Raw genomic sequence first — 26,418 nt, 5'->3', positions numbered from 1 at the left:
TCTATTTTTTTTGGAATAGTTTGAAAATAATAGGTATTAACTCTAACTTAAATGTTTGGTGGAATTTGTGAAGGCATCTGGCCCTGGACTTTATTTGTTGGGAGGTTTTTGTTTAATGATTCACTTTCTTTGCTGGTTATCAGTTTGTTCAAGTTTTCTATTTCTTCCTGATTCAGTTTTGGTAGTTTATATGTTTCTTTGAATTTATCCATTTCTTCCAGGTTGTCCATTTTGTTGGCGTATAGTTTCTCATGATATTCTCTTATAATTTTTTGTATTTCTGGGGTGTTGGTATTGGCACAAAAAGACACATAGATCAATAGAACAGAATAGAAAACCCAGAAGTGCACCCACAAGTATATGGTCAATTGATCTTCGAGGAAAACAGGAAAGAATACCCAATGGGAAAAAAGACATGCTCTTTAACAAATGGTATTGGGAAAACTGGACAGCAACATGCTGGAAAAATGAAACTGGACAACTTTCTTACATCAAACACAAAAATAAATTCAAAATGGATGAAAGACATAAATGTGAGACAGGAAACCATCAAAATCCTAGAGAACAGAGACAGTAACCTCTTTGACATCTGCTATAGCAACTTATTTCTAAATATAATTCCTGAGACAAAAGGAAATAAAAGCAAAAATAAATTATTGGGACCTCATCAAAGTAAAAAGTTTCTGTACAATCAACAAAACAAAGGAAACAGTCAACAAAATAAAGGGCAACCTTTGGAATGAAATAATGTGTTTTCAAATGATATATCTGATAAAAAGTTAGTATCCAAATTATATAAAGAATCTATAAAGCTCAACACCCCCCACCCCAAATAACCCAATTAAAAATGGGCAGAAGACATGAATAGATATTTTTCCAAAGAGGACATACAAATTGACAGCAGACATGAAAAGATTGTCATTATCACTTAGCATCAGGGAAATACAAATCAAAACTACACTGAGATGTCATCTCACACCTGTCCGAATGGCTAAAATTAACAACACAGGAAACAACAAACGTTGGTGAGGATGCAGAGAAAGGGGAACCCTCTTGCGGTATTGAGTGGAATGTAAACTGATGCATCCACTTTGGAGAACAGTATGGAGGTTCCTCTAAGAATACAACTACCCTATGATCCAGCAATTGCATTAGTAGCTATTTACCCAAATAATGCAAAAATACTAATTCAGAGGGATATATGCACTCTGATGTTCATAGCAGCATTATCTACAATAGCCAAATTATGGAAATAGCCCAAATGTCCGTTGACTAATGAATGGATTAAAAAAAAAGAGGTGATTATCTATCTATCTATCTATCTATCTATCTATCTATCTATCTATCTTATATATGGAATATATATGGAATATAAATCAGCCACAAAAAAGAATGAAATCTTGGGGCACCTGGGTGGCTCAGTGGGTTAAGCATCTGACTCTTGGTTTTGACACAGGTCATGATGTCTTGGTTCATGAGTTCAAGCCCCACATTGGGCTCTGTGCTGGCAGCACAGAGCCTGCTTCTGGTGAGCGCTCTCTCTCTCTCTCTCTCTCTCTCTCTCTCTCTCTCTCTCTCTCTCTCTCTCTCTCTCTTTCTCTCTCTCTCTCTCTCTCTCTCTCTCTCTCTCCCTCTCCCTCTCCCCTCTCTTCCTGTCTGTTCTTCCTCTGCTCACTCTGTCTCTAAAAATAAATAAATAAACTTTAAAAAATAGAATGAAATCTTGACATTTGCGAGTGCATGGATAGAACTAGAGAGTATTATGCTAAGGGAAGTTAGAGAAAGACAAGTACAATTTGGTTTCACTCATACGTGGAATTTAGGAACCAAAACAAAGGAGCAAAGACAAAAAAAGAGAGAGGCAAACCAAGAACAGACTCTCAGTAGTAGAGAACAAACTGATAGTTTCCAGAGGGGAGATGTGTAGGGGATGGGTTAAATAGGTGATGGGGATTAAGGAAGGCACTTGTTATGATGAGCACTAGGTGATATATGGAAGTGTTGAATCACTAGATTGTACACCTGAAACTAATATTACATTGTATATTAACTAACTGAAGTTTAAATGAAAACTTCTAAAAATTTGAAAAAAAAAGAAAATTAAAAAAAATTACAAGCCTTTCCAAAAAATAAAAATAAAACAATTTAGCTATATAATCAATTCTCAAACATTAATACATTGTTTTCATTCATTATAGATAATAAAACTAACTGGAAATATTTGAAAGAAAATTAAATTTTTACAAATTAGAAATGTTCAAATTTTAATTCTAGATTGATATTTCATCCTATTTAATTTAATATGTCTCTGAAGTAATAGAGGGTCTTTGCCAGTACAAAACTAAAGATGTTTCCATAAAAATGCTGACCTCATAATACGATTTATTTCTCATTTTTTTTATATTGACACTTTGTATTCTGGTATTTAAGAACACTGCGTGGGTTCCTATGATGTTTGTGATCTTGATAAGATGGAAATAATAATAGTATCAACCTCATCAGATTTGTTTGAAATTTAAAAGTCATGCAGATGAAAGCATTTATCACTGTTCCTGGCTCATTGTAGATCTACTGATTAATAATAAGCTTTTTCACTTACTCTCTGGCAAAAGAGTAAGATAATTGTGTCAGATAAACTAGAGCAGTATCTTTCAGTTAATGGTATGTATTTGATGTACATGGAGATTTTTATTTTAATACAGATAATATGGACTGCCTCTAACCCAATTGTTTCATAGTTACTGGAGATAACAGTGACCCCAAATTAATAATAATTGCTGTCCTAGATCATTTTCAATCTTTCTGCTTATTGTTAAGCCCCATGATAATGGAATAGAAACAGATAACATTGTTGGTCCAAAATTTGTGTCTTCTGAATCTTCCATTCTGGTTTCTTAGCAATCACTTTTTGAAGTAGTATTTTTATATGGAGATTGAGAAGTTACATGTACACATACATTTTGATGACATTTAGAGTTAGTGTGGTATGGCAGAAACAAGATGAATTTAAATAGACTTGGACCTAATCCTAGCTTGGTTGCATATTAACATTAATTTCTTCATGGACTTTAGTATTCTCAAGAGTAAAATTTTTAAATATATACATAGAGTGTGTGAATTGGATTATATTACACATACAATAGTGGTAGTTTAAAGGTGTGACTGGTCTTTCCTTTTCTCCCTTCCCTTTGATTTGAATCCTCATCACTACCAGCTGTGCAATTGGCAAATCCTTTAGTTTGCATCTACAATTAGGAAGACCTCATAAAGTTATTGTAGCGTATTAAATAAGATGTTTAATTGTGATTTTTAAAAAAGCAATAAACCACTATAAACCAAAAGTCACTATTTTTATCTTTTTACTGCTTAGTGTTATATATATATATATATATATATATATATATATATATATATGTGTGTATATATATATATATATATATATATATTGCACTGAAAAAATTACATAATAAAATCACAAGACACTGGTCATAGTTCAGGTTAAATTTTATTTACAATAAAATCTGAACTTTGTGTTGTTTTTACCTTCCCTCATTTCCTTGATTTGTGCGTTAAAAATCCAGTACTACATATTTTTCTGAGTCAATGAACAAAACACCTAAGGTTTATTATTTTATCATTTTCAAAAAGTTCTGCATAATAAGCATGTGTTAGTTTCTTTAATATGTATGACACACCTCTTGTTTTTGAAATTAGTGTTTTCGATGAAAATCAGTTAGATTGTACAACATATTAAGCATATTGCTCCAAGGGATTAAGAAATAAGAGTTATAATTCTTAATAGCTCCTCATGGAAAATTGCTCAGAGTGATGTCTGATAGGCAATGTTAATTGTTAATGAAAGGTCTATGATAATTTTAAAGTTTGATTTATTCTAAACAGAAGGGGAATAAAAACACAGAACACTCTACATACTTCCACCCCTTCAAACCCCGCCCCCCCCAAGAAATCAATCTAAAAATTGAAAATTATTGCAATTCTGTGCAGCTAATGGGGAGCTTATGGTGTTTGATTTCAAAGATGGATGTATCAAGCTTTTGTGTGGAATGAATGTGTAACTTTTCCAGAAACCGTTTTCCTTTTTGGATATATTGTAGCTTGAAAAAAATGGGGATAATGAAAGAAAGGCAAGAGCATTAAGTTTAGTATAAGGCACATATTGAACATTTAGTAAACAGCAATATGTGGAAAGGAATATATGCTGATCCAGATAGATCCGTATTGACATACTTTTCTGAAGAATGTCTTCTTCATCAGATTTTACATACATTGTCTAATACCAACTGCATTGTTAAAACAAATTTAGTATTCATCTCATCAGGCATTTCAGAAAAGGGAGGGGGGACAGAAAACTTAAAAGTAGGTGCTAAACGCAAAGAATAAAAGGAAAGAAGTTTCACTAGTCATCCATTTATTACATTCTAAATCCCCTGGTCTGTAGGCAAGTTATTCTCAATAGACTACTCTTGCTTGTGAGGAAATTGGCTGGCAATGATTAAGATTAAAAGGACTGTTCTTGCACATGACTTCTCTAGTTGGTTCCCATAGTGTTGTTATTTTGCCTGACATTTAATGTCATTTGGATTTTAACATTTATTCCCCCCCAAAAAACAAGATATTAATCTTAACCAGCTCTGCCTTTCCTGAGGGATAAGCTTTTTATATTTACCCTTCCCTCATTGGTTGCTGCCTATCAGAAAAAAGATCTGAACCGTTCAATTCCAATCACTTATCATCTAATTGCCATTGCCAAGACCTCATCTCAAGTATCTTACCTGGTAGATGAAAAAAATATTTAAGTGTAAGTATTTAGTATTATCATTTTTAGTAGTATGTAGAATACATTATTTCTCTCTGTACATTTTCCACAAAAACATCTTCACCATATAACTGTGCACATAGCTAGCATTCTTTTCCATCTTGGTTTCCAAGGAAGGGCATTTAAAATAGCAATGTTTGGTGAAAAAAAATATTTATTAATAAGCATACATTTCTTTCTTTCTTACCTACCCTTAGGCATGCTGCTGTGATGATTACACAGTATTCTAAGAAATGGCTGACATATCAATAGCCTAATGTAGATTATTATTCTTTTATGCAATTTTCCCAGGATTGTTTCTGCCTCAGTTTATAGTGTTCTGCTTAAGGCTCTGTTTATTAATGCATTTCTTTTTATGCTTATGAAGAATTTTTAAAAAATCTAATGTTTTATTTTTGAGAGAGAGAGAGAGAGAGAGAGACAGAGTGCAAGAGGTGGAGGGGCAGAGAGAGAGGGAGATCCTGAATCTGAAGCAGGCTCCAGGCTCTGCGCTGTCAGCACAGAGCCTGATGCAGGACTCGAACTCATGAACCGTGGGATCATGATCTGAGCCGAAGTCAGACGCTTAAGTGACTAATCCTGAAGAATTTCTAAGATAATTTAGATGAAATAAAATTCATTCTCCATGTATTAGTTACTTTTACATTTCTACTGTTTTCATGCTTCAGCATCTTTTCATCCATCTTTTTATTTATTCATTTAATGTTTATTTAATTCTTAACAAACCTTATCATTACAACTGATGCTTTTCACATTTCTCTTTCATTATAGGTACAGAAAATTTTCTCATCTTTACAGATCCTTTTAATTTGTTTTGTGTGTGAGTAGCATTCTGATCAATAGTATTTTTCTTTTAATTTTCTTTCGTTACATAGTTAATCTTTTTCACTCTAGCTAAGCTGGTTGTATGTTAAAAATGGCATTGGGTATTTATAATATGTTAAAACATCCTCAGAATATGTTCAGGAGGACACTGAAGCTAGCATTTAAATAGAATCCCAGGTCAGCTATGACATTGGAAGAGAAGGTACCTGTATTAGGAAGACCATCTATCTGGATGTTGAACAATAACATGGGTGGGGAAGGCTTATTCCTGAGGCTGCTGACTTTGGTGACTAAAAAGCTAAATAGTGACAACTCAGTATTTATACTCAGCTTGCAGAATTTGTTATTGTTATATGCACTAGTAATATTTGTATGCCTTTACTTACAGCAAGCTAACAAAAATTTATTAAACATTTTTTTTAAAAGAAAACCCTAAGAAAGCTAAGAATCTTGAATAATCAAGTTTCTAGGAGGACAGAAATTAAGAAAGGTGTGAAGCCAGGCAGTAATAACTAATAGACTGGCTGCTTAGGCTTCTGATTACTTAAGGCCATAATTTATATTTCCATGGTACTTCATAGAAGATTTGCATTTATGAGAGTAAAACCTGACTGAATTTGTTCTGGGTGGGCTGAAATTCACAATTTTAGTTATATTTTGAACAAAGGAAGTTACTTGAAAAGACAAAATAATGTGTATTTACACATTCTGGTATTTGTCAAATACCTGGATATGAAATTTAGTTGTAAGATTTCATATATTAACTGCACAACTCTATTCATTTTTAAACATGCCCAAACTCAGTTTCAAAATAATTAAATCACTTGCCACAGCCACACAATTGTGTGGTGAAAAGGCAGAAATAGAATTTATAGCTTGAAATTTTTAATCAATATTGGCTCTCTTCCTCCCTTTCCTTCCTTAGTCCTATAGACTAGATTATTTAAACTTTCACTTATGATATATACCACAGTTAGTGAAAATTTATGGTTATTAAAGATTCCTTTCCCTAACTCTTAGGGGTAGAATGTAAATGTAAATGAGTAGGGAGTAATTTGAAGGAAAGACGTACTACATTTTCTATCCTTGCATGCTTAATGATGGAAGCACCTCATCTTAGGAAAAGGGTGCAGCATGATGACATTGAATTAAATAAAATGGGAATCAATAAAAATTACCCATAATAACATAACTGCCATTTATTTGGCCAAGTTATTTCAACTGTTTGAGGCTCAAAAAACCATTTTTGAAAATGAAGAGAATTGGGGCACCTGGTTGGCTCAGTGGGTTAAGCATCTGACTCTTGATTTCAGCTCAGGTCATGATCCCAGGATCATGGACTTGGGCCCCATGTTACCCTCTGCACTGAGCATGAAGTCGGCCTAAGGTTCTCGCTCGCTCTCTGTCTTTCTCTCTCTGTCTTTCTCTCTCTGTCTCTCTACCCTGCTCATGTTCTCTCTCTAAAATTAAAAAGGAAAAAAAAAAGCACTCATCTAAAAAAAATGAAAATAATATATTTACCTCCTATTTACTGGGCAGATTATTTAGAATAACGCATAGAAAGCATTTAGCACTTTATTTGGAATATAAGAAAATATAAATATGCTGGCAACATTATAATAGTTATTATTAAAATTTGCTTTAGTTTATTTTCGTGTACAGAAGCTGATACCACTGTATGTGCACTTCTGATAAATGGTAATAAGAGAAGGGAAAGGTGATTTGGTTGGCATTTATAGTAAATGCTATGCTTACATCTGGTATCTTTAGGTTCATATATGTGAATTTCCTGTTTTCCAAATATAGAAGCAACTTTTTTGAAGTAAACTGTAAAGTGTCAGTATATATAAGCATGCACATACAGACACACACTTATATTCTATTTTATGCATATATCATATAATAACCAATTCAGCATCTGGGAATGTGTTATATTACAAATACCAGAAAACTCTAATATGATGACTTAAACAAAAGTGAGACTGCGATTTTGCAACTCAAAAATTCAGATAAGCAAATGTGTTTAGAGTTCTACTCTTCTTCAATGGTGTATTTGGATTTTTAAGTTATCTGTGTCACATCATGTCCACTAGACTATCTCCATATCTCATAGGATATCTCATATCTCCAGGTCTTATATCTCCATTTTAGAGTGAGAGAAAGAGAGAAAGCAGAATCAATACCAGCAGATTTTTGTTTGTACGGCATTATTCTGAACTATCTCTGGTCATCCTATCTAAAAGAGAACTTGGAATATCCAGAAAAGTAGAAAGGAATTGGAAAATGACAGTGGGTTAGTCAGTGTACAGAATAAGTGCAGCATCCAGTTAACAAATAAATTGAGTATGATTGAACTAATATTACAATAAGAATTGATACTGAAAAGACTGGAAGTTTCTGATTTCTTATATTTGTCTCTGTCTCAGATTGTCAGCATTTAAAAGTAGAAGACCAACCAACACTATGCGTTTTATACATTTCACTTGGGTGTAGGTATATATTAAATGCTCTTTGAAGGTGCAAAATTATGAAAGTTAGTACTCTCATTTGATTCATTCTATTTTGAAAAGGGAAGACATTCTAATGAAATAAGGGCTTTTCCCCTGTATTATTATATTTCTATTAATACCTTATAAAACCTGGATTTTAATGCTTTATATATTTTTTGAAATCTATAAAAATATGTACATGTGTAGAATTAATTTTTGTTAGGGTTTGGTGAAATAGGAAATGGGAAAACAACTAAATATGAATGGTTTTACAACAAACTTTGACAGAGGAGAGGCTATCAAGAAATATTTTTCAACAAAAGGCTAACACTAAACTAAAACGGTAGTTTAAAACCTACATAAAATAATGCACAAATGGCATTCTCTCCTAACTTAAAATATTTTTATTTCAAAACATTTTGTGAAATTGTATATTCACAATGGCTGATACAAAACTGAAAATAAAGAACACATTTTATTTGCAAGTGTTAGCATTTTCTTTAAGGAACATAAAGGATTATTTATAAATGAAAATTATAAATAAAAAGTACTAAAAGTCTCAGATAGATATAGTTTTAGATTTATTTATCTGGGAATTTATTTTAGTCATAATGATACATATTTAGGTGGATAGTAATATCACTACTAGAAAATATAATATGAATGATAAAAATAATAGTAACTACCAAAAATTAGTCTAATAAGTAAATCCAGTGAATGTTTTATAAATTATTTAATCATTGAATATTTATTCATTCATATCTATTATCATAATTTACCATATCGTATTCCAGCATGATATGTCACAAATGCTGTAGAAGTAGAGAAAATATGTATTATTTATTGCCAAAATTACTAGTAAATTAGAATTTTTGAAGGTTGACTAACAAATTCAGGAATAATCAGATAAGGTTTAGAATGGCAGCACAGAATTTTATAAAAGGTTTAGAATGACTATTAAAAATGTAGTTCAATGTGTATGGAATATATGTCAAAATAACATTTTACTGTTCTGATGATTGAATTTTAAATAAATATATAAAAGGGAGTAATAATTTATAAAAATGACAAAACAACTGTCTTATCCTAGACACCTAGTGACATTTAATTTTATCTTTGATATTTGTAAGTAAATTAAAATGACTATAGTATAAATCTCATACTATTAGACAACATTTTATAAAATCAATTAACTATTTTACATTATTTATTAGACAGTTCTACATTTAGAGAAAAAATTGACTTCATAATTTTGACTTGAATTCTTTTATTCAATAAAATTCTAATTTCCAAAGTTTTTAGTCCTAAAAGGCTAAAGTCCTAATTAGGCATGAAACTCTTATGTCCCATTTCAGGTCTCTAGTCTCCAATTGTCTGATGCATCTGGGACAAGGACTGGGTGACCTGGTAAATAGTAATAGGAGTAAAATGATCCATTTGAAAGGAAGTGGAAGAGATCAATAAATGGCAGCTTTTGATGTGGAAAATATAAAAATAACTTGGAATTTAGAAATCATGGGTTTAAGTTGCTGTATAGGTACGTGTGTATTTTATGATCTTGAACAAGTCACTTTTAGTAATAACCATCTTTGTAACATAAGAATATTAATGGAGGAAGATGGTCAAAATATACTCATTGCCAATTACAAGATAAATAAATGCTAGGGATATAATGTACAGCATGATGACTATAGCTACCACTGCTATATAATATATAGGAAAGTTGTTAAGATAATAAATCCTGAGGGTTTTCATCACAAAGAGAAAAAAAATTCTTTCCTTCTTTTTTTGCTTTCTCTTTCTATTGTATTCATATGAACCTAGATGCTAACTAAATAAACTTACTGAGATAATATTTTCTCAGTATGTATAACTCAAACACCACATTGTACACCTTAAACTTACACAGTCATGTACATCAATTATATCTCAAACTGTAAAAAATAATAATGATCAACCTGGTTTTCATTTTTTCAGTAGCCCTATATTAATAATGTATAAAACACTGTAGTGTGAGCTAGTTACACCTACAGTTATGAGGGTAGTCTGTGCTATTTTTAGACTGTAGTCAAATTTCAATGAAAAGGAAATGCTTGATTCTTCCAATATTTCTTTTTTTCTCATAAAAATTGATCTGTCAACAGCATGAATAAAAACAGTGTTTAGGTAAAAGGAGCCATTGTTTTTCTTTAGCAAAATGTAGCTGCACCACCACAGCCACCAGAATGATGAAGAATATATAAAGTTAGACTTTCAAATTCAAGATCCTCTGTTCCTTTTCTGAGAAGCAAAAATGTAAATTATGTTTATTTCTGGCATCAGCCCATGACCCATGTAATTACCCATGCTTTACAAATGCTCTTTGTTTATAGGTTAGTTCATTAGATTTGTTAAAATGTAACTAGAGAGAGAAAAGAATAAAAAGGTGAACCAAAGTCAGTGGCAATTTGGACTTTAAGAAAGGACCTTTTTTATCCCAGCAGGTTTACCTCAGAATCCCATTAACTCTGAATCTTTCTGCAGAGATGCAGCTTGTATTTAGCTGTTGAGTTGTCTGCATCTTCCTCCTCCTCTTTGGCCTCCTCCTCCTAGCTGCTGCCGCCTCCGCCTCCTCCTCCTCCTCCCCCTCCCCCTCCTCCTCCTTCTGCTCCTCCTCCTCCTCCTCCACCTTTTTCTCCCTCTTCCTCCTCCCCCTTCTTTCTTCTTTCTCTTCCTCCTCCTCCTCCTCCCCTCCTCCTCCTCCCCTCCTCCTCCTCCCCTCCTCCTCTTCCCCTCATCCTCTTCCCCTCATCCTCCTCCTCCCCCTCCTCCTTTTTCTTCTTCCTCCTCCTCCTCCTTTTTCTCCTTCCTCCTCCTCCCCCTTCTTCTTTCTTCTTTCTCTTCCTCCTCCTCCTCCCCTCCTCCTCCCCCCTCCTCCTCCTCCTCCTCCTCCTCCTCCCCCCTCCTCCTCCCCCTCCTCCCCCTCCTCCTCCCCCTCCTCCCCCTCCTCCTCCCCCTCCTCCCCCTCCTCCTCCTCCTACCCCCCTCCTCCTCCCCCTCTTCCTCCACCCTCCTCCTCCCCCTCTTCCTCCCCCCTCTTCCTCCCCCCCTCCTCCTCCTCCCCCTCCTCCCCCTCTTCCTCCTCCTCCCCTCCTCCTCCTCCCCCTCCTCCTCCACTTTCTTCCTCCTTCCCTTCTTCTTCTTCTTCTTCTTCTTCTTCTTCTTCTTCTTCTTCTAGTTGTTTTCTAATATCAGAGAGAGAGGGAGGGGTATTAATCTGATAATAACTAATATTTTTTTTCAAAATTTTCTTCTCTTTTGATTATATTTTACTTGTATTTTGACAAGAGCATTAGAATTAATTTTCTTAGAAGTAATTTTATTTCACTTTGCTAGTTTATTGAAACTGTTTAATGTTTAATATTAGAATTTTTACTTTAAGAGAAGAATTTGGAAGAAAAAAAATCTCTTACCAAAAATAAGTATAAGGAATAATATGTAGAAGATATGGTAGTCTGTGTGTGTCTATGAATAAGTATGCATGCACATTGATTTGGAAGTTATTATGTTTTATAAAACTTTTTTAATCCAACAAAGCTGAAAGTTTATTGTTTAAAAAGATTAATGAAAGTGATAAACTCTATAAAAAGACTTATAAAGAAAAGAAACCCAGAAAATACAATTTAACCATATCAGGTGGGGATAAGGAACACGTGGCTATAGAGCTTACAAATCAAAATAACTTTTTACCTTTATCAAAAGTAGATGCTTATTCTAGAAAAACACAAAATACAAGGAAAAGAAAAGAGGGAAAACCCTGCATATATAAAAATGTTCACTTCTTAGGTATTGGTTAATTCTATGAAAATAAGATGTTACATGCAATGATTCTACATTAAACTTTTCTCTTTAAGCAATACCAGGTAGAAATCATGAAACAATATCTGGTGAAGGGCAAATTTATTATTTTTAAGTATATAAAACACAGAAATTATTGCTCTTCTTCATTGATTGGTAGTCACTTTGATTCTAGTTTGTGGTCACTGTGAAAATATTTCAAAATATACTGTGATTTATTCTTACATACTGCTATTTTATTTGTAGGGTATAGTTCTCAAGAAAATAATTGCTGAAATGAAATGTATGGATATTTAATTTTCATAATATTTGTCCCTCTCATTTTCTTGGAACACATTATGTGTTTTCAACCTTTTTATTCCAGTTTCTAGATTTTTAATATATGATTACATTTTTTGTTTAATTAGTACAGTTCTCTCCTTCAAGGATAACAACTATGTACATACTGATATCCCTTTGTCAATTTATCATTTTCTTGCTAGTGTTTACAACTTTATTTCAACTTAATTTTGTATCATTTTCTTGTCTCTTCTTCAAGCACTTACTTTATTTTATTCTTCAATCTTTCTTCTTGAATTATTCTATTTCATTTTGTTATTTTGATATTGCTTCTCTAGACTTTTTCTCTGTGTTTCATTTGATTTTATAGAGATAATTACTTCATCCTCATTATTTTTTTTAAATTCACAATGATACACAGCCATGCTTCCTTTGTGGCACTGTCTTTGAAGTAGTATTCACTCTTTAAATACATTTATGTTTTATTTGTCCTTTTTTTTTTTTTTTTACCTATTTGATACACACACACACAGACACACACACACACACACATACATACATATATGTCTGATTTATTTTTGTCATTTATCATCATAAAAGTCTTTCTGTTTCTGGAATATTCAGAATCTTCAAATGAAGAGTAGCAAGGGGTGTGTGTGTGTGTGTGTGTGTGTGTGTGTGTATACATATACATACACATTCCTAGCAAATATTAATTCTGGTGACACAGGATTGCCTTTATGTATTACAGTATATTTAGCATTTTTCTTCTGAAAAAACAAAAGCAAACCAAAACAAAACAGATGTCACTAAAGGATATCTCACAAAACAATATGCCCTTTTTATGTTTTCTTTTTTTCTAACCAGCTTGTTTTTTTCTTTTAACGCAAACTGTAAAGGTCATTATTTTCATCATTTCAGTGGCTATCCTTGCTGAAATTTTCATATATTTTTCAGCAGATATCCAATAGTGGTTGCTTCCAACATTTTTCTCATTATAAATATCTGTCCTAATTGATGATATATTAATAAATACAAATATATGTATATATTTGCATTCATATATGCATGTATGTATTTGTGTATCTTGGGTGTGTTTGTATGTATGTGTTTGTGTGTGTATATATGTGTGTGTGTGTGTGTGTGTGTGTGTGTGTGTGTGTGTGTGTGTGTGGATACATATACACATGATACTTTTGGTTACATATTGGATATTAGTAAACTTCCTTTGAAGCTATATTTGAAAAAATCTAGTATGTGAATACATTCTATTATTTACCCACGTGAAATGCTCATTTGTACTATTGCTCAAAGCTGAATTGGATCTTAGTATTTTCTTTTCATTGGCAATAGCTCAGTGCTTGTGTAGCTCAGGTTTTGTGATTATTTAATAGACCTTAATAGTGATCAGGTATACTCTTACAGTAGAAAAAAAAACTACTAAAAATCCATTAAAATGCTCTTCAGTGTCTATTTAATGAAAGTATGTAGAAAGAGGTTATTTTTTCACAATTGAAAGAGTAACCAGATATGTAAGCATTTGGTGACTATATGTTCACTGTCACAAAGGAGAGGCTGATGAGGAAAACATACTCAACTATTGTTAATAATAAGTCAGTGTTGAGAGATAACAAGTTCAAAGTAAAATCTGATTTTTTACTTTAAGAAAACTGAGGGACTAAAAAAGAATTTTGGATAAAGAATAGAGGATGTTATCAGTGTTTAAATATAAACATGTTTTAGAATGGTGTTCATGATAAAAACGTTATGGGGAAATTCCTATTGGGAAAAGATAATGAATTAAGTGGGCTGATAGAAAGAAGACATGTAAATATAGGAGAATAATAGGGTTACATTTAAAGAAAGATAATTTGCTACACCTATTTACTAATGCTTTTCTATGCCGACTGCTTTCAAAATATTTTAAAACAAAGCTGATTATTTGAATAAGATAAATATTCAACAGTTTCTTTACTCAGGCTACTTAGTACTAAGTGTTCATCTCTGTTACCTGTAAAATTCTTTCACTTGAACACATTTTACACTTATAAGAGCTTTTATCACCTTTTCTGTGGAGAACTGGTCCTTAGTTTTCTGATTCTAACCAAACCCAAATAGGTCATTGTCTTTACAAGGGCCCATTCCAACATGACCATGGTAACATCACTCCATCAGTGAGATAATGTGCTGATAATGAAGACAGAAGTTGAAAAATGGACCTAGCATAAACAAAGAAAGGTGCACTCAAGAGGTGCTCTGTAGGTAAAAAACAATGCCAGCAACCAACATTCTACACCATTCATATGCAGTGATGGAGCAAAGTGCAGTTAACACCTTGGTTTGTGAGCATAATTCCTTCTGGAAACATGCTTGTAATCCAAGGCTCTTATATATCAAAGTGAATTTCCCCTTAAGAAATAATGGAAACTCAGATGATTCCACAACCCAAAAATATTCATATAAAATGGTTATAATACTGAAATATATTACAAAACAATATAGAATATAAAAAATAAAGAAAAATAAATTAACGTGCACTTACCTTTGAAAACCTTTGTGACTGGTATGAGGGAGACAAGAGAGAAGAGGGTTATTGTGTATGTAGGATGATTTTCACTATCACTAACAGAATCATTGCTGTCTGTTGGCTTAGGGAAATCTTTTCCTGTACATGCAACTTTAACAAGGAACCTATCCAGTGACACTTGTTTTTCCCTCCTTTTGAGGATTGCATGGAACTGTGACATTGCATTGTCATTAAACAGATTCATCGCTTGCACTGCTACACCTTATTCTGGTAGCACTTTTCTACAAAATTTTGCACTGTTACCCACATTTTACACATCTCCCTGATTTCATTTTAAGTGAGGGATTCCTCTGCCTTTTTCTCTTCCTCCTCTGAAGACTAGATACAGATGTAGACTTTTTATAAAATCTTGTGATTTCAGTCACTTGGATACCTCATTCATACTTCTCAATGATTTCCTTCTTTGGTTTTCTTTTTCGGGATTGCTTTGGCTATTCAAGTTTTTTTCTGGTTCCATACAAATTTTATGATAGTTTGTTCTAGCCCCGTAAAGAATGCTGGTGTTATTTTCATAGGGATTGCATTGAATATGTGGATTGGTTTGGGTAGTATCAATATTTTAACAATATTTCTTCTTCCAATGCATGATCATGGAATGCTTTTCCATTTTTTTGTGTGTGTCTTCAACTTCTTTCATAACCTTTCTATACTTTTCAGTGTATAGATTTTTAACCTCTTTGGTAAGGTTTATTTCTAGTATTTTACGGGTTTTGGTACAATTGTAAATGGGATCAATCCTTGATTTCTCTTTCTGCTGCTTCATTATTGGTGTATAGAAATGAAACCAATTTCTTTTTTTTTATTTTTATTTATTTTTGAGACAGAGAGAGACAGAGCATGAGCAGGGGAGGGGCGGAGAGAGAGGGAGACACAGAATCTGAAGCAGGCTCCAGGCTCTGAGCTGTCCGCCAGAGCCTGATGCGGGGCTCGAACTCACAGACTGTGAGATCGTGACCTAAGCTGAAGGCAGACGCTCAACCGACTGAGCCACCCAGGCACCCCGAAATGAAACCGATTTCTGTGCAGTGGTTTTATATCCTACAACTTTGCTGAATTCATGTATCAGTTTAAGCAGCTGTTTGGTGAAGGCTTTGGGTTTTCCACATAGAGTATATGTCATGTGTGAAGAGTGAAAGTTTGACTTCCTCCTTGCTAGTTCAGATGCCTTTTTTTCTTTGTGTTGTTAGATTACTGAGGCTAGGACTTCTAATCCTATATTGAATAACAGTGGCAAGAGTGGGCATCCTTGTCATGTTTCTGACCTTAGGGGAAATCTCTGTTTTTCCCTGTTAGGGTTATATCAGCAGTGGGTCTTTTGTATATGGTTTTTATGATTGTGAGGTACTATCCTTCTATCCCTACTTTCCTGAGAGTTTTTGTCAAGAAAGGATGCTGTATTTTGTCAAATGCTTTTCTGCATCTACTGAGAGTATCCTGTGGTTCTTATTCTTTCATTTATTAATATGATGTATCACATTGATTTGTGGGTATTGAACCAGCCCTGTATCCCAGGAATAAATTCCACTTGATCATGGTGAATAATTCTTTTAACGTATTGTTGGATCCATTTTGCTAGTATCTTTTGAGAATTTTTGCCTGGAAATTGGTCTGTAGTTCTCCTTTTCAGGGGGGACTTTGTCTTATTTTGGAATCAAGGTAATGCTGGCCTCGTATAATGAGTTTGGAAGTTTTCCTTCCATTTCTATTTTTTGGAACAGCTTCAAAATAATAGGTGTTAACTCATTTTTAAGTATTTGGTAGAATTCCCCTGGAAAGCTGTCCCTGGACTCTTGTTTGTTGAGAAATTTTTGATTACTAATTCAATTTCTTTACTGGTTATGGGTTTGTTCAAATTTTCTAGTTCTTCTTGTTTTAGTTTGGGAGTTTATATGTTTCTAGGAATTTGTCCATTTCTTCCAGATTGCCCAATTTGTTGGCATATTGCTCATTATATTCTCTTATTATTATTTGTGGTGTTGGTTGTGATCTTTCCTCTTTCATTCATGATTTTATTTATTTGGAAAATAATTTGGGTGCTCTCCTTTTTCTTTTTGATCAGTCTGCCTAGGGCTTTATCAGTTCTGTTAATTCTTTCAAAGAACCAGCTCCTGGTTTCATTGATCTGTTCTACTATATATATTTTTTCCAATATCATTGATTCTGCTCTAATCTTTATCATTTCCCTTTTTCTGCTGGTTTTGGGTTTTATTTGCTGTTCTTTTTCTGGGTCTTGAAGGTGTAAGGTTAGGTTGTGTATCCGAGACCTTTCTTCCTTCTTTAGGTAGGCCTGGATTGCTATATACTTCCCTCTTATGCCCGCTTTTGCTGTATCCCAGAGGTTTGGGTTGTCATGTTTTCATTCATTGGTTTCCGTGTACTTTTTAATTTCCTCTTTAATTTATTGGTCAACTCATTCATTATTTAGTAGGATGTTCTTTTTTTTTTTAATTTTTTTAATGTTTATTTATTTTTGAGAGAGAGACAGTGTGAGTGGGGGAGGAGTGGAGAGAGAGGGAGACACAGAATCTGAAGCAGCCTCCAGGTTCTGGGCTGTCAGCCCAGAGCCCGATGTGTGGCTCGAGCTCACGAATTGCGAGATCATGACCGGAACTGAAGTCGGACGCTTACCGACTGAGCCACCCAGGCACCCCAGTAGGATGTTCTTTAATCTCCAAGTATTCATGGTCTTTCCAAATAATTTCTTGTGATGGATTTCGAGTTTCATAGTGTTGTAGTCTGAAATATGCAAGGTATAATCTCTATCTTTTTGTATTTCTGAGGGCTTATTTGTGTCCCAGTATGTGATCTATTCCAGAGAGTGTTCTGTGTGCACTTGAGAAGAATGTGTATTCTACTTTAGGATGAAATGTTCTGAATATAACTGTTAAGTTCATCCGGTGTAGTGTGTCATTCAAAGCCATTGTTTCCTTGTTGATTTTCTCCTTAGATGATCTATACATTGTTTTAAGTGGGGTATTGAAATCACCTATTATTATGGTATTGTTAACAATGAGTCTCTTTATGTTTGTGATGAATTATTTTATGTATTTCGGTTCTCACAAGTTGGGGGCATAAATATTTATAATTGTTAGATCTTCTTGGTGGGATAGACTTCTTAATTATGACATAATGCCCTTCTTCATCTCTTGTTACATTTTTATTTTAAAATCTAGTTTGTCTGATAGAAGTACAGCTACTCCAGGTTTCTTTTGATCACCACTAACACAATAGATGGTTCTCCACCCCTTTACTTTCGATCTGAAGGTGTCTTTAGGTCTAAAATGGGTCTCTTGTAAGCAGCATATAGATGGGTCTTCTTTTCTTATCCATTCTGATACCTTATGTCTTTTAATTGGTGCGTTTAGCCCATTGACATTTATAGTGAGTACCGAAAGATGAATTTAGTGCCATTGTGTTGCCTGTAGATTTGGAGTTTCTGGTAACATTCTCTGGTCCTTTTTAGTATTTGTTGCTTTTGGCCTTTTTGTTGTTTTGTTTAATCTTTTCTCCACTCAAAGAGTCTCCCTTAAAATTTCTTGCATGGCTGTCTTAGTGGTCACAATCTCCTTTAGTTTTTATTTCTCTGAGAAACTCTTATCTCTACTATTTTGAATGACAGCCTTGCTGGATAAAGAATTCTTGGCTGCATATTTTTCCATTTCAGCACATTAAATATATCATGTCATTCCTTTCTGGCCTTTCAAGTTTCCGTGGATAGGTCTGCTGTGAACGTGATCTGTCTCCCCTTATAGGTTAAAGACCTTTTTTCCCTTGCTGCTTTCATAATTCTTTCCTTGTCTGTGTTTTTTTGTGAATTTGATTATGATATACCTTGTTGATGGTCGTTTTATGTTGAATCTGATGAGAGTCCTCTGTGTTCCCTGGATTTGGTGTCTGTGGCCTTCCCCAGATGAGGAAAGTTTTCTACTATAATTTGCTCACATAAGCCTTCTGTGTTTTTTTCTCTCTTTCTCTTAATAACTCACTGGGTTCTCTATGTCTTGTATCATGCTCTTTTGCCTTTGTTTCCCTCTTGTTTTCAAATTCATTATTCTCCATAATTTTGTCTTCTGTATTACTGATTTGCAGCTCTGCTTTGTGCATCTTTGCTGTCATGTCATCCATTCGAGATTGCATCTTGGTTGTAGCATTTTTAATTTTGTCCTGACTGGATTTTACTTCTTTTACCTCTGCAGACAGGGATTCTGTGCTTTTTTCAACACCAGTTATAATAAGAATTTATCGTGGTTCTAAATTCTAGTTCAGACGTCTTATATCTGTGTTGATTAAGCTTTGGGCTATTATTTCTTCCTGTCCTTTCTTTTGGGGTGAATTCCTTCCTTTTGTCATTTTGGAGGAAGAAACAATTAATAAAATAAAAAATTAAAATTAAATTAAATTAAAAACAGAAAATGAAGCTAGAATGTAGGTGTGTTTTGGTCTTATTGAAAGAAGCTTGATAGAATAGAGCAAAAGGGGAAAGAAAAGAAAGAATGATAAGAAAATAAAAATTAAAAAAAAAATAATAAAATTCACTAAAATGAAATAAAGAAAATGAAATAGAATAAATTTTTTAAAAGATACAAATAATTCAAAAAAATAAAAATATAAATAAAAATAAATTTATTTTTCTGTATCCCAGAAAAAGGAAAAAAAGAAAATAAAACAATTTAAATGAAGAAGCAAAATAAATAAATAAATAAATAAATAAATAAATAAATAAATAAATAAGTGAACCAGTAAAGAGAATGAAACCCAAATGACGTTACATCCAGTGTTCCCCTAGAATTCAAACTCTAAAGCACTCTATAGTCCGTACACTAAGCAGGCAGGGATACTTGTACTGTCTTCTAGGGAAGAAGCTTAGAGGGCACAGTTGGGTGAGGCTTGGTGTAAAGGCTCTGTTATCCAATAGGTGGTGCTACTTAGCTCACTGGGGTGGATCAGTGTGGCATGTGTGCATGTGCATATGCATGTGCATGTGTGGGAGAGGTGGAAATGACTTTATCCAGCTCCTTAGTCTCTGACACAGGAACTTTGTGCTGTTACCAACCTGCAGTCAAGCACCTCTCCTTTGTCTCAGGCTTCCATCCACTCCCCACCTCTACCCTGCATGTTGCTTTAAATTTCTGGAAAATTATAACCAGACTACACAAATAATTCAAATGGTTATGAAGAGAAGGGTACAACTGTTTTTTTAATATTTATTTTTGAGAGAGAGAGAGGGTGGGCGAGCATGCACATGCATGAGGGAGGGGCAGAGAGAGAGGGAAACAGAATCTCAAGCAGGCTCCACACTGTCAGTGCAGAGCCTGACATGGGGCTTGAACTTGTGAACTGTGAGATCATGACCTGAGCCAAAATCAAGAGTTGAAGGCTTAACCTACTGAACCACCCAGGCACCACTTGACTAACTGTTAAAGAAGTAACAATGAGAGTTATATTCTAATATATAATTGCGGAGGCAATATACTGTTGTTTTAAATAATATGGAGTTTGAAGATACACTGTGGATATTCCATGTATTTGCTATGTAACCTTGGGCAAGCTTCTTAATCTCTCTGTGTATCAGTCACCTCATTTCTCACTGGCATTATAATAGTATATACTTTATATAGTTTTTTATTTAATGTATATAAAACAGTTAAACAATAATTTGCATATAGAAAACCTTTATGATAAGCAACATGTCTCAAAAATGTTATATTGGAAAATCTAAAAAATGAGGTATCATTAATTCATATATGTTCATATTTAGAACTTGTTGAAGAGTACCCTTAAGACTTAATTTATATGACTGCTTCTTACATATCTTATTAGAAGAAAAAAAATGTTGGAGCTGTGGATATTAACTTAGACAATTTTACAGTTTAGTTACTACTCAATTGTGTAACTTTTATTATAGCAAGAAACTTAACATGAGATTTACCCACTTAATAAATTTTTGTGTGTACAATACAGTATTATTAACTGCAGGTACTACATTGTAGAACAGATCTCTGGAACATCCTTATCTTGAATAACTAAAAGTTTATACTTGTTGAACAATAGTTCCAATTTCCCCCCTCCATCTGTCTCTAACAACTGCCATTATATTTTCTGTTTCTATGAGTTTGACTTTTGGAATCATGTGAATGGAATCATGCAGTATTTGTCCTTCTGTGACTGACTTATTTCACTTAGCATGAAGTCCTACAGGTTCATCTATTTTGTCACATATGGCAGGATTTCTATTTTTTAAGACTGAATAATATTTCATTGTATGTATATGCCACATTTTCTAAATTCGTTCATCCATTGATGGATTCAGGATGTTCTCATATCTTGGCTATTATGAATAATGCTACAATGAACATGAGAGTGCAGCTGTCTCTTTGAGATTCAGATTTCAGTTCTTTTGGATATATCCCCAGAGGTTGGATTTATGAAACACATGGAAGTTCTGTTTTTAAATTTTGTGAGGAACCACCATACTGTTTTCCATAGCAGTTGTACCATTTTCTGTTCCCACTGACAGTATGCAAGGGTTATAATTTCTTCACATCCTTGTCAACACTTACTAAGAATATGATATTGGCATAAAGACAGACATATAGACAAATGGAATAGAAAAGAGAGCCCATAAAGGTGCTAGGAATATGCAATGGGGAAAGGATAATCTTTTCAATAAATGGTCTTGGGAAAACCGTAACTCTATATGCAAAAGAATAAAATTGAATCCTTACCTTTCATCATATACAAAGTTCAATTCAAAATAGATTAAATGTTTAAACCTTGAAACTGTCAAACTGGAAGAAAACATAGGTGGAAGAGCATCTTGACATTGGGTTTAGTAATGACTTCTTTGATATGACACCAAAATCATGGCCAAAAAACAAAAAGCAAAAATAGGCATTAGGGGTACATCAGAATATAAAGCTTCCGCATAGCAAAGCTAATGACCAACAGAAAGCAACCTAGAGAATGAGAGAAAATATTTGCAAGCCATATATGTGATAAGGTGTTCATATCTGAAATATATAGGGAGCTTTCAAAACTCAGTATCAAAAAAAAACCACCAGATAGTCTTTTTTTTGTAAGTTTATTTTATTATGAGCACGAGAGGGAGAGGGAGAGAGAGGGAGAGAGAATCTCTAGTAGGCTCAGCACTGCCAGTGCAGAACCTGATGCGGGACTTGAACCCGTGAACTGTGAGATCAGGAATGGAGCCGAAATCAAGAGTCAGAAGCTTTAACACACTGAGCCATCCAGGCACCACTCCGCTAAATAATCTTAATTAAAGTGGGTAAAGGACTGGAATAGACACTTATACAAAGAAGGCATACTAATGGATGAGGATCTGAAAAGGCGTTCAGTATCACTAATCTTCAGGGAAATGCAAATCAAAACCACAGTGACCACCCTACGTTTATTAGGATGGAGATTATCCAAAAAAGTAAATGTCATTGTTTTATAATAATTTCTGTAAATCATAAGATTTAATTATTCAGCTTATGTCTAATCTCATTGTAATAATAGTAAGTTCCTTGCAATAATTTGGGTAGCCACAATATATATTTGCATACTCACAGATTAAGATCACAGTTTTGGTCACTGGGAGATCCTGGATGAAGGAGTTGCCAATTTGATGTCTGGTGAGATTCTTAGATACCTGTCTTTTTGGTGTAGCCTCATGTAGTGGAAGCTGGTGTAGGAACTCTTTGGAACTCTCTTTTATAAGGGCATTAATCTCATTTTTTTAAATTTATTTATTTGTTTTGAGAGAGAGGGAGAGAGAGAGAAAGAGACAGAGAGCTAGGGAGGGGCAGAGAAAGGGAAAGAGAGACAGAATCCCAAGCACTGTCAGTGCAGAGCCCAATACAGGGCTCGAACTCACTAACCTTGAGATCATGACCTGAGCCAAAATCAATAGTCAATAGTTGGATGCTTACTGACTGAGCCACCCAGGCACCCCTAATCTCATTTCTAATCACTTCCCAAAAGCCTTAGCTCCACATACCCTCTCATTGGGAATTAGGTTTCAACAATGGATTTAAGGGGGACATAAACATAAAGTCTATAGCAGATATTAACTGAAAGTTTAGTGTCTTCATTTATTTATAGATTTCCTGTTATTCCCTATGAATTCTCTATCCTTAAGTGGTTTTCAGAAGCAGGCATGGTAGGGCAGTTCTTTGGGGACATTGGAAGAGTAAGACAAAAGTCCACCACTTTATTTTATTTTATTTTATTTTATTTTATTTTATTTTATTTTATTTTATTTTATTTTATTTTATTTTATTTAAAGGAGATTTTTTAATTAAAAATATTAATGTTTATATTTTGAGAGAGAGAGAGAGAGACAGAGTGTGACTTGGGGAGGGCAGAGAGAGAGGGAGACGCAGAATCTGAAGCAGGCTCCAGGCTCTGAGCTGTTAGCACAGAGCCTGATGTAGGGCTTAAACTCACGAGTCAAAGTCAGATGCTCAACTGATTGAGCTACCCAGGCACCCCAACCACCACATTTATGTTAATGTTTTATATACAATATCAGCTTAGAAAACACTAGTGAATTTCCATGCTTTAAATGTCTTTTCCTTTAATTTAACCTGGTCCTGTGTTCATGGAGTAGAATAGTTGAAAGAGACTGGTGTGATAGAAAAGGAGTGTAGCAGTGGAGAAAAACACTTAATTTTTAGGTCATCCGTAAAATGTCTCTAAATTCTTTTGGGCTGGTGTGTTCTGAGATGGATTTGGTTCAGTCCCTTTCCTAGGCATTCAGGCAGTGTCTGATGTTTGTGGCTGGTTTATCTTGGATCTCATCTCTCTTTTACACTAATTTGGGTTGATAGTCATTCTTCATTAGTAATATTTTCTGCTGCTTCATCATCCTTTGGCTCTTATCTTTGAATGTCTGCCACATTCTACATTTGGATTCTTGCCTTAGTTGTCTTCAGCTTCCATTTCACAGTGACTTTTACCTTTGAGCTATAGCACATTTATAGAAGTCTTCTTGGCTCTCAGTTGGGTTACTTTTATGGACTGTAAAAAGCATGTGCAGATTTCTGGGTCTCACCATGCTAAATGAAGGATATTCAAGAGTGCCAACTAATCGCTCTTGCCAAATAACCATGCTGGTCTTCCCTCTCTTCTTCACTGATGTAGAAGAGTAACATTGTATGGGGTGTCTCCTTCCTAAATCTCATATATGGTGTGTCTAAAGATGTGTAAAAGCCTTTACTGTTAGGTTTGAAATCTGTTCAAGTCAGATTAAGACATCTGCCTAGATTCTTGCTTTTATGTATCTGTGGGTTTTTCCATACAAACCCATGAGATCAAGACAGGTGGTGTTTCTTGGTTGGGGGTTCCCTTAGGTTAATCTTTATGATCAGATCTGTAAGGCTTAGCTCTTATAACTGCAAATAATATAAAATATTTTCATAAAACATTATATTCAAAAATTTTCTATTATTTGCCATCTCACATAAAAATTCTACTCTGCATATAATTAATGAATTCTTTAGAATATTGAAAAATATAAAATATGAATTCGATATTAGTCTGTATATACATATATACACATATATATGTATTTTAAGATATTTCCTCTAGTACATAAATAAATAGAGCATAATTATCAGTTGGCACACATTTTTGTAGGAAACATCATATTTAAAGGAAATCTTGTCAAAAATGTTAAAAAAGGAAACACTAAAGTTCTAAGAGCTTGCTAGTAGAAGGTGGATGGGAGTAATCCTCAAGTTCAAGTTTCCCTCACACATTACCCTAAAGATTCCTCTGGTGGGCTTTAGAAGTGTGCTTTTTTTTTTTTTTTTAGGAGAAAATGTCTACAGATTTTATTAGGCACTCAAAGTAACTGAAAAAAATCAGTTTTACAAATTCTGCTCTGATTTCATATTCTCATAAGTTCCTTGACAAAGAGTAAGGTTGGGGAAATACCTATGGACTATCCATATATTGTATTCCTTATCTGAAAGATGGTCAAGAATTTGTGTATAAAAATGAATGAGAGACTTAGAATTATAAAGAAAAATATCTTAACCACAAATTCTATATCAAACATTACATTTTATATTTGAAATTTTATTAGCACATTATAGTTTTAATTTAGTTTTTGCATATAAGTCTGCCACTTATTGTCAGAGACAAGGCACATGATCTTCCAAAGTCTCTATACCTGTGTGTATAAGATGACCTAGATAGACAGTATATGAGATATATGGAAATGATGTTTTATTTGTAGAATATGTTATGGATTATATTAATATTAAGAATATACTCACCTGAAAAGAAAACTGCTGTTTTGTGAGTGTGGTTAGAGCACTCTAGAGATAAAAGGTATTAGTTGTTTTTGTTAGTTGCTAAATAAACAAGCTAATGAACTCTATTTTGTAAAATAAGCAGAATATCAAATATTTAAGTAATAGTATTTGTATTCCAATTACAGTAAAAAATATATATTATTATTTGATAGATTATACTAGGCATCAGCTCATTCTCCTTGAAATTAGAGTTTAACAAACATGGGGCATATTGCATGTATATATAATGAGATATCTTAAAGGGAATGCTACTTTATTGAAAAAAAATTAAGTTTTTTTAGATTTATTTTGAGAGAGAGAGAGGGTAAGCAGGGAAGGGGCAGAAAGAGAGGGAGAGAGAGAATCCCAAGCAGGCTCTGAGCTGTCAGTGCAGAGTCCCTTGTTGGGCTTGATCTCACGAACCAAGAGATCATGACCTGAGCTGAGATCGAGTCAGATGCTTAGCTGACATCCACCCAGGCACTCCATGACCCATGCTATTTTGAATTATTTTTCAATTTCAAAATAATTTTAAGGAAAAATATAAATGTAATTTATTTTCTATTATAGATCAATGTCAAGCACATATAAATACATAGTTTTTTTCCAAGATCACATAAAAGATTATGCTTGTTATATTTAATTTTTTGTCACTAGATGGCATACTATATGTAAAAATGAAGAAGTTATGAAATTGAGGACATTAAATTTACACAAATGTGTAAATTGTCAGAGAATACCATCAAGTTCAAGTAACAATAACTATGATGGAAACTAAAATTTCATTAATAAGACTTACTTCAAGGTTATTTTTGTCACGACAATTTAATGATTTAATGATTTTTGAAATAATAAAAAATATCATTTTAATCACTAATATGGATATAGTTTACAAATCTCATTAAATTTTAGTGTAGAGTTAATTTAGAAGATCACCACATTGAAATAATTATCAAATGAATTAATGTAATTTGGTTTAACAAGAACAACAAAAATCCTAATTTAAGAAAGAGAAAATAAATTTGTAGCATTTAGTGAATACTCAGATTATTTCATTCATTCACATGTGTGATTTATTTAAAAATTGCTAATCGAAAGATTTCTTTTTATTCTAAAGTATTCCAACCTACATTTTGTTTGCTGTCAGTGTCATAAAGGGAAACAGATGAGAGTTCATATTTTGGTTATTTAGTGCTGTATAAAAACTACCTCTAATACTAAGTTTTAAAGCAACAATATGCATGCTGATGATTTTTTATTCCT

General features: G+C 33.6%; 1 long non-coding RNA gene across 2 annotated transcripts in view; it reads left to right on the top strand.

Annotated features, from left to right (window-relative positions):
• Positions 1–26,418, top strand: part of LOC123380069 — a 398,478-nt gene that overhangs the window by 183,708 nt on the left and 188,352 nt on the right. The window lies entirely within an intron of this gene.

The sequence above is a fragment of the Felis catus genome, chromosome C2, assembly GCF_018350175.1.
Source record: "Felis catus isolate Fca126 chromosome C2, F.catus_Fca126_mat1.0, whole genome shotgun sequence".
Taxonomy (NCBI): domain Eukaryota; kingdom Metazoa; phylum Chordata; class Mammalia; order Carnivora; family Felidae; genus Felis; species Felis catus.
The sequence above is the reverse complement of the archived record's forward strand: the minus strand, read 5'-3'. Positions and strand labels throughout refer to the sequence as shown.